The sequence below is a fragment of the Sciurus carolinensis genome, chromosome 2, assembly GCF_902686445.1.
Source record: "Sciurus carolinensis chromosome 2, mSciCar1.2, whole genome shotgun sequence".
Lineage (NCBI taxonomy): Eukaryota > Metazoa > Chordata > Mammalia > Rodentia > Sciuridae > Sciurus > Sciurus carolinensis.
In genome coordinates this window covers 175,323,805-175,333,486 of record NC_062214.1, presented here as the reverse complement: position 1 = coordinate 175,333,486, position 9,682 = coordinate 175,323,805, and the positions used below count along the sequence as shown (strand labels likewise).

The 9,682-nt window shown below is 37.3% G+C and overlaps 1 protein-coding gene across 1 annotated transcript in view; it reads left to right on the top strand.

Moving 5' to 3' along the window:
* The window catches only part of Tmed8 (transmembrane p24 trafficking protein family member 8), a 36,545-nt gene that overhangs the window by 894 nt on the left and 25,969 nt on the right, over positions 1 to 9,682 (top strand). The gene's annotated exons all lie outside the window — the stretch shown is intronic.

The window sequence follows — 9,682 nt, the reverse complement described above, 5'->3', positions numbered from 1 at the left end:
TAGGCCCCCTCACCTCGCCGCCGTCCTCCCTGTCCCCTGGGTGGGAAGGGTGAGATGAGCAGTGGAGACCCAACAGGTAGGCTCTGAGGTCTCCAAACAACACGGTCGCCAAAGCAAAGGCAGCACACAGGCTGCCCCGGGAATTTTGGCCATCTCCCCGTTCTCCAAGGCTCTCGCACTTTTGTTCAGGACTGTCCGTTTCCACCCAAACAAGTGGCTCTGTATGGGTTACTTCATTGTGCAGAGATGAAAGGGACAGAGTATTCCGCTTTTACCTCTCAGTCTCAGGATCACCACACCGATGCATCTGAAAGGATGCTTGCTCTTTGAAATACAGAAGGGGAGAGAACTGGCCTCACCAAGTAGTAAATAAATCATTTCCAGGCCCAAAATTAAAGTAGACACCATGAAGTACAGTGGTTGAGGCACATCTATGGAGCCTAGGTTGGAGTACAGTTCTCCTACCTCCTAAGTGACCTTGGGCAAGTCCCTTATCAGTCTCAGTTTCCTCCTCTGTAAGTTGTGGGCCCTGATAGTGGTTGCCTCCATAGGATTGTTGGGAGGACTGTATGAGGCCCTGAGTCTGCCAAGGTACCCACTACATTCCAGTATCCATTATGAGAATAAAACCTTTTTTGCTCCGTTAAACTCCCAGTGCTTCCAGAGGAGGTGTTCCTGGATGTATTTCTTCCAAATGGTGGTGGCTTTCTTACTTGTATCCCAGATGTCTCCCGTCTCCTAATGTTGCTTCACCCAAACACATAAACACCTACCTGTGAACCACCCAACTCTCTCGCTATGATCTTAGTATGTTAAAGCATCTAACAGCCTGGAGTTGTGGTGCACCCTTGTAACCCCAGGGGCTCGGGAGGCTGAGGCAGGAGGATCATGAATTCAAAACCAGCCTCAGCAACTTAGCAAAGCCCTAAGTAACTCAGTGAGACCCTTTCTCTAAATAAAAATACAAAATAGAGCTGGGGATGTGACTCAGTGGTTAAGTGCCCCTGAGTTCAAGCCCTGGTATTTAAAAAAAAAAAAAAAACCCAAAAAACAAAAAATAAAAACAATAAGCAATTTTGCCTTTGAATTTTGAACTTTTTATACTTTATGTTAAATTAAAAATTAATGGCATATATTTAATGTTATGACCATAGAAATTTTAAGCAGCGCTGGGGTTGTCACCTGTTGGTAGAGCACTTGCACAGTGATGTGAGGCGCGGTCCCATCCCCAGGGCCTGGTGGGTGGGGAGAAGAAATTCTAAGCTAATTTCTAAAAGAGTAAAGATTAAGCAAACATGCACTTATAAAGGATATGTCTTTCTGGGCATGGCCAAATTCCTGTAATCCCAGCTACTGGGAGGCTGAGGTAGGAGGATGGCAAATTCAAGGCCAGCATGGGCAACTTAGTGAGACTGTGTCTCAAAACAAAAAATAAAAAGGGCCAGGAGTTGTCTCTCCCTCTGGAGATAGCCTTCATTCTCCCTTGAATGTATTTTCCTCACTTTACCCCAAAGGTGTCTCTCTTGAGATTATTCCCATTACACCTTTAAGTATCTGCTTTTCTAAATAAACCTGTCTGTGCCTTTGGTGGGAATATGTAGCTCAGTAGTAGAGCCACTGGGTTCAATCCCCAGCAGTGAAAAAAAAAGCATATGTCTCATAAACACTCCTGTGTGTGTGCCAATATTTATAAATTAGTTTTAACTTTTCTTTTAGGTTCTTATGTGTTTATGGCAAACATATCCAGGCATTTTTATTTTATTTTTAATGGTGCTGAGGACTGAACCGAGGCCTTTCCACATGCTAGACAAGTACTCTACCACTGAGCTATACCCTCGGCCCAACTTTCAATTTTTTTTTTTTTTTTTTTTTTGGTACTAGGGATCGAACTCAGGGCCTTGTGCTTGCGAGGCAAGCACTCTACCATCTGAGCTATCTCCCCAGCCCCCAACTTTAATTTTTAATAGAAAGGTCTTGAGAATATATTTGAAGATAGTGGATTTGTCTCTGAGTGTGGTTCCCTCTCTCCCCTGATTGGCTCCTGCGTTCACTTGTTCCTTCAAGGACATTGTAGAAATGCTTTTACTTTCTGCTTTTCCTCAGAAAGCAGTGTGACAGTTGATTTCTGTTTATGTCCTGTCAGGATTTATTATTGTAGTCTAGGGTGAGCTCTTCCTTTTGAGGTAAGATTTATTGCTAATAAAATAATAGGAATGACAGCTTACATATATTGAATGCTTACTCTGTGCCAAAATATGGAAAAAGAGTTACTTGTACTATCTGATTTAACCTTTTCAACAATCATTTTCTTGCCATTTTATACTCTGAAAGTATACATGGGAGAGGGTAACTTAACTTGTCCAAGTTAGCTCTGGAGTTTTTACTATCTATATGAAATTGCCCACTTTTTGATGATGAAATTTGGAGTTGTTTCTTTTTTATTGTCTACTAACCAAGTATTGGAATTCCAGGAAAAAAATTATAATTTTTGCCCTCAAGATGTTTTCAGTTTGGTGAGATGAGAATTCCACAGTTTAAAAAAAAAAATGAACAGTTCAAAATGTTTTATAATTGGATGTCTTTAAAGTTCTTTATGTACTTGTCCCCCAAGAAACCTTCTTGAAGGTAGGTATGTAATCTATCTTGCCTGTTTTTCTCTTATAACCCTTGATGACTTACATTAGAGATTTCATAAATATTGACTGAGTTGAACCGTGAAAAAGTCAGCAGAAAAATCTGAAAGAGCATCCATGAATGTGGGGAAATTAGGGCTGAGGTAACCAAGAATGCTCCTTGGGTTAGAGCAGTAGTTCTCAACCAGGAATAATTTTGCACCCCTAGAGAACATGTGGCAATGTCTGGAAACACTTTCGGTTGTCACACCTGGGGCACCTATCACTGACATCTGGTGAGTGTAGACCAGGGATGTTGCTATCATCCTGTAATGCACAGGATACTCCCTGCAGTGAGAATTTGGCTCCAAATGTCAGTAGTGCTTGTTTTGAGAAATCCCAGGTCAGAGTTAAACTGGGTTTCCAAGACACTGTGGAAGTACTGCATTTAGCTTGGACGAGAGTTTTATAGACTTGGGAGTAAACCTAGAAAAACTTTAAAATTAGAAGTTTGTCTACCACTTTCCACTGGAAAAGGATCTGGTGAGTAAGCAGAGAGCTGCTAAGAAATGAAATTGCAAGAGGATTTTTAAACCTTCTGTTAGAAAACATCAGTGAAAAATGAGGTTAGATAGTCACTTGTTATTGAATTAAGGATTTTGGGTTTTCAAAGTATCTTATTCTTTCAAACCAAGAATTTGTCATATCCAAAATAACTATAACTTGTTTTTAAAACGTGTTCTCTGCAGAGAGTCTTCATGTTTGTTAGCTGAAGTTTGGGTGAAAAGGAAAAGGGTTTATGTTCTTATAAATGAACTCTGCAGTGGTCATGGTGTTCTTATTGTTTAATGAACTGTAATTGTTTTTAATAGTTTTTTATTTGGGGCACCGGGATTCTCCATTTCCCCAGAGGAGAGGAAAATCATTCTTTATGTCATGAAACTCTCTGAGGCATACATGTTGCATCACTTCAGAGCAGGTAATTTTTTTAAGTCTAGAGAGCTTTGGGGAAAATAAAAGGCAAGTCTATTATGGCAGCAAGAACTTAGTTTGGTATACATCATCCCAAGAATCTATCAGTGCATTTAGATGTCGAGGACTGGGAATAGATAGGTAAATTTGTTCCTGGGTCTAATGTAGGTCTAAGAGCAGTTAAGTCTTTTTGCAGTGTTAGAAATATTCTGTATCTGTGGCTGTTTCAGTGGAAATTAATTAAAATTTAAAAATTGGTAGTTACCATATTGTATTGTGCTGAAGGGTAGAAATTTATGCCAAAGAAGCTTTATTTTTATTAGTTTTCTATTGTGATTTTATTTCAGAACTTGAAAAATCTGTGGGCTGGGGCTGTGGACCAAAATTTGTGGGCTGGGGCTGTAGTCACACACAAAATTTTTTTTTTCTAGTAGTGGTATTGTTTTTACAGTGTTCATTAATTAGTCATGTCATAGTTTGGTCCATACAGTACAACCCAACGTATGTAATCTGAATGATCACTTAGAAGCATGCCCCTTCTTAAAGGCTGAGGAGAAACTGGGTCACGTGGTCACTGGATTTAGTTGAAACATAAACTCAGCCAATTTGTTTTTGTTTAAGCCTCTTGAGTCTATAACCACATAGCCTGCTTTTGGTTCCTCTGCACTGGAATCCAAAAGCCCAGGCTAATTATCTGCTTGCAGCCCATTAAGTGAAGGGTAAGTCCTCTGAGACCTGTTCTAAAGAACCCTGACCTGCTGTTCAGATGCTTTGGAAGAAAATCTGTCTTTTGGTTTACTTTGTAGAGAAAATACAAAACACACAGTAAGGTAGAATCTGTAGCATGATCAGAATATCTGAAATCATACTCTGGGAACATGAAAACTCACACTTAAAATATTGTAAATTTTGATTATTTTCATAAGATTTCTTTTTTTCTGCCTCACCTTTGCTTTAGAGGTCATTTATTATAAATCATATTCCTGATCTGTTTTTCCTTTTCTGTTCACTGTTTCCAAGATCTTGACCAGTTAGGAGCCACGGTAGTGCATTTCTCACATTAGAAATTATTATTTCAATATTACTTGATTACTTTTTTCTTTAACTTGACTCTTAAATTTTTATTTTGTTCTAAGTAATATCCATGATTTACTAATTTGATGGATCAATTTTTTTCTAATCATTCAGAAATAAACATAATCTTTACAATTACTTAGAAAATAAATATATGTTCATTAAAGGTTTTAAAAATAACATGTTCCCATATAAAGTCTTAATTTGTGAAACTTGACCTGTTTTTGCTGATCTAGGAGTTTGTAGAATTGGCTTATATTTGGCTGATGTATTAGAAGTTACACTATAGAAAAATTGGCCTCTCCTTCTATGTAGTGGTTTACATTTCACAAAATAAATTTAGGAAACCTAAAAAACAGCTTAAAATTGCTTTCTTGCTTTCAAACATGATTGTGTCTCCCACACTTTACACTTCTGAAAATAAATTTATGTTTTTCTGTCTCCTTACTTCCTGTCTCTCTGAATCCAATTACAAGTTGTTTTACCAGCAGTTATTACATAATTTAGGGCATTCCTTTAAACTTAAAAATAAAAAGCAATATTTTCTTTTCACTTTTTTGTGCTGTACACAGGAAGCTGTTGAGACTCTATGAGAAATAGCTCTTAACATATTAAAAATGTTTAACCTAACTCATAATAATACTTTCTTGCTGGTGGGACTATAAATTGGTGCTATAGAGGACAATTCATTAAGATTTATCAAAATTGTAATGTATTTCCCATTGACCCATTCCTTCCAGGACTCAGTCCTATAGGTTTATGATTTATTCATACTACCACTTAATGACATGCATACAAGATTATTATAGTACAGTACGTAATGGTAAAGAATTAGAACAAACATAAATGTGTATCAGTAGAGAACTAGGTAAAATAAATGATTGATTATCCATCCAATGAAATATTACTCAGCTATAGAAAAGAATGAGGTAGCTTTTCATGTATAGTTATGGAGTCAGATAAAAGCAGAAGAAGTGCACAGTAGTGTGCCTATTCTCAATATTTGTGAAAAAAGTGAAAAAGAACATGTATATATGTACATATATATGTGCCATTTTTTATATGCATAAAATATCTCTGGAACACCACAAACCCTAAGAACACTGAATGTTTTTGGAAATGGGGACTGACATTGGAGGAAGTTTTCACTGTATACTTTTATGCTTTTTGAATTTTGAATAATGGGGGTATATTTCCTATTCAGAAAAAATATATATATTTATACACACAAGCATGCCATAGGATTCCTCACTGTGTTTATGTCTTAGAGTAGAACCTTTCTATGTGACCCCGTTGTCTTTCTGCTCATCAGGTATTGACCTTTTCTGGACCTTTTTGTCTCAGATGATATTTTAAATGAAATAAAGGTTGTCAGTATCCTTGGGGATTAGCTTTATGATGTTTAAATCCACTGTTGTCTTCCATTATTTTTGTGCTAATTTCATTTCCATTTAAAATGTAAGCCTTATTAAAATCTTCATCATGTATGACATGAATGACAGGATAAGCCAAAAGAAAAATAGAACCTACTTAGATAAACAGATATTGTTTTTTTTTTTTTAATTTTTTTTTTTTTTTTTAGTTGTAGATAGACACAATACTTTTACCTTACTTATTTTTTTTATGTGCTGCTGAGGATCGAACCCAGCAGCTCACACATGGTAGGCAAGTGCTCTGCCACTGAGCTATAACCCCAACCCTAAACTGATATTGTTAATGAGAGGGAGAAGGCAAAAAAATTCTAAGTTTCTATTTTGTTTTCATTATATTTACTAAGATATTCAAATTCAAAAAGCTGAAGAGGCAGTATGGGTTTGGTTATTTTTTTAAATTTTTTCTTTTTAGTGATGGCAAGGTAGGTCATTGGGCTAGTTCTCTCACTGGAGATAATTAGAAAATATGGATGAAATATAAACATCTACTCAAAGATATGGGAGAGATAGCAAGTTAATGAATTTCCAGGCTGTGATCCATGTGAAAATAATAATGGTAGAGTTCCAAGGATGAGAGTCTGTAATTTCTGAATGGGGAGGCCAAGCAGCAAGACCGTGAAAAGTGCCTTTGTGGACTGCAGTGATAGGAATTAATGTCAAGGACTCATCGAGTTGGGGAAAACCTAGTGAAATCCATTTTCTCTGGGTTAGAACGGTGAAAGGCCATGACCTAGAATGGGGGCTGCTGTCATTTGGATCTTAAGACCCATGTGTTAAAGGCTTAGTCATAAGCATGGTGCTGAGGGGAGATGGTAGAACCTTTGAAAGCTTGGGACTAATGGGAGATTTTGGGGTCACTGTGGGGAGGCATGCTCTCAAAAGGGATTGTAGGAGTCAGGTCCTTTTCTCTTTCTCTCTTTTGCCTGCAGGGGGTTAGTGGTTTTGCTTCAAACTACTGCCACTGTGATGTGCTACCATGCCCAAAGTAATGAGGCAATATGCACTAGCCAGAGTAAAGCTTTTCTCTTTACAAGTTGACTATCTCATGTATCTGTTGTCATAAGGGAAAGCTGACTAATACAAGACCATTGCAGGAACCGTAGCTCAGCTTCAGAAACAACTCTGTTTGTGAATTGGATTCAGGTAATTGCAGGGTGTAATTCCCCCAGATGTCTGGTTGGAGCACAGGCAAGTTCTCTCAAAAGGATCATTGTAGACTTCAAATTATTTCTACAAATGATTTTGGAAGAACAATATTTGGCATATATAAAAAATGACCAAAAAATTAAGCAAACAAAAGACCAGACACACAAAATGAAGCGACACCATGAACAAAAATTCAAAGAAGCAACAGTGAAAATGGATCCATAGGGATACTAGATTTTGGAGTTACTGGTTAAAACTGTTGTAAAACCAGAGCAAAAAGAAACATTAAAAATAATCAGAGCATGCCGGGTATGGTGGCACTCACCTGTAATTGCAGTGGTGGGAGGCCGAGTCAGGAGGGTCACGAACATTCAAGACCAGCCTCAGGAACTTAGCGAGACCCTGTCTTAAAATGAAAAATGAAAAGGGCTGGGGATGTGGTTCAGTGGTTCAGTACCTCTGGATTCAGTCCCTGGTACCAAAAAAAAAAAAAAAAAAAAAGCGATACATTTTCTGCACAGAGTAGTGAAGTCTAGATTGTCTTTACTGAAAGAAAATACTGCCAATATAGAATGTTTTTCCAGTGAAAAGTCTTCAAAAATGAAGGTGAAAAAAAGATAATTAGACAATCAAAAACAAGATTTATTACTACAGGAATAACTTGTCCTAGAGGAATTACTAAATCCTTCAGACGGAATCAGAATGATTCCAGATGAAAGGAAAATAATTTAGTATCACTTGAACATAGGTGCAAAAAATCATCAATAAACCATTAATAAGAAGAATAAAAGAATGAATTCAGAAGTGCAAGTGACAAAGTTGAGTTTTTCTGGGAATGCAAAGTTGTTTTAATTAAAAAAAATCAATATAAAGTACCATTTGAATAGAGGAGAAAAGTTATGATTGACTTGATAGATACAAAAGAAGGTAATAAAATTGATCCATTTGTGATTTGGTGATACACACGTGTAATCCCACAGCTCTGGAGGCTGAGGCAAAACCAGTCTCAGCAATTTAGTGAGACCCTAAGCAACTCAGGAAGACCTAAATAAAATATAAATAGGGCTCAGAATGTGCTTCAGTGGTTAAGCATCCCTGGGTTAAATCACTGGTACCATAAAACCCAAAAAACCCCCCAACCAACCAAAAAAACTCATGGTAAACTAGGAGCTAGGAGTCAAAGGCTACTTCCTTAATTAGATAAAACATAACTATAAAAAATCCACAACAGGCATCAAATTTAATGATGAAATTTGAATGTTTTCCTTTTAAGATTGGGAAAAAGTTAAGAGTGACCACCCTCACCATTTCTATTCATCATTTTACTGAATATTCTAGCTAGTCCAGTCAGGCCAGAGAAATAAAAGATGCAGACATTAGAAAGGAATACTTTTGAATTTGTTGGTTATAAGTGATGACTGTATACCTGGAAATCCCAAAGAAGCTATGGATAAATTATTGGAATTAATAAGTAATTTGGGTAGGATTGCTGGGTATAAAGCCAATACACAAAATCACGATGCATTTATATATACCAGCAAGAGTTAAAAAATAAAAATATTTAGGGCTGAGGACATAGCTCAGTGGTAGAGCACTTGCCTTGCATGTGCAAGGCCTTGTTGGGTCTGATCTCTAGCACCAAAAAAAAAAAAAAAAAAAATATTGTGTTAATTGTGTTAGCTTGTTATCACTATAGCAAAATCCTTGAGACAGGCTACTTAAGAAGAATGAGATTTGTTTAGTTCAAGTTCTGGAGGTTCAGAGTCCAACTGGCATAACACAGGCCCTGTGGCAGGGGCTACCCCTTGGCTGCATCACCTCAAGGTGGATAGCAGTGGAGGGATGCATGTTGCAACAGGTGGCACGTGGGCACATCTCAAACAGGAGGGGCCAGCTTTCTCCTTTTATGATAACCTAGTGAGAACACAAGGGGATGCATGAGAACTGCCTTCCAAGAGCATGACCCCAGTGACCTAAGGCCCTCCCACTAGGCCTGACCTCTTAAAGGTCTTGTAATACCTCCACCCCAGGGACCACATTTCTTACACATGAATCTTTAGGGGAGACACAAACCATGCATTTACCATAGAGTAACACGGAAGTTCAAATATCTATGCAAAACCTTATGCAGAAGATTGTTATTGAGAGAAATTAAAGAATAAGTAAATGGAAGAATGTACCGTAGTTATAGAGAAGACTCAGTATTGTAAGGGTATCATTTTTTCCCAACTTGATTTGTAGATAAAATGCAATCCCAACAGTAATCCCAGAAGGCTTTGTAATGTTTTTTTTTTTTGTTTTTTGTTTTTTGGTTTTTTTTTGGTAGTGAAATTTTACAAGTTGCTTCTAAAATATATGCAGAAATAAAAGGCTGCAAATAGAGAAGACACTCATTAGTAAAACTATGGAAATATTTGCTCTATCAGATATCAAGAGTTATTTAAA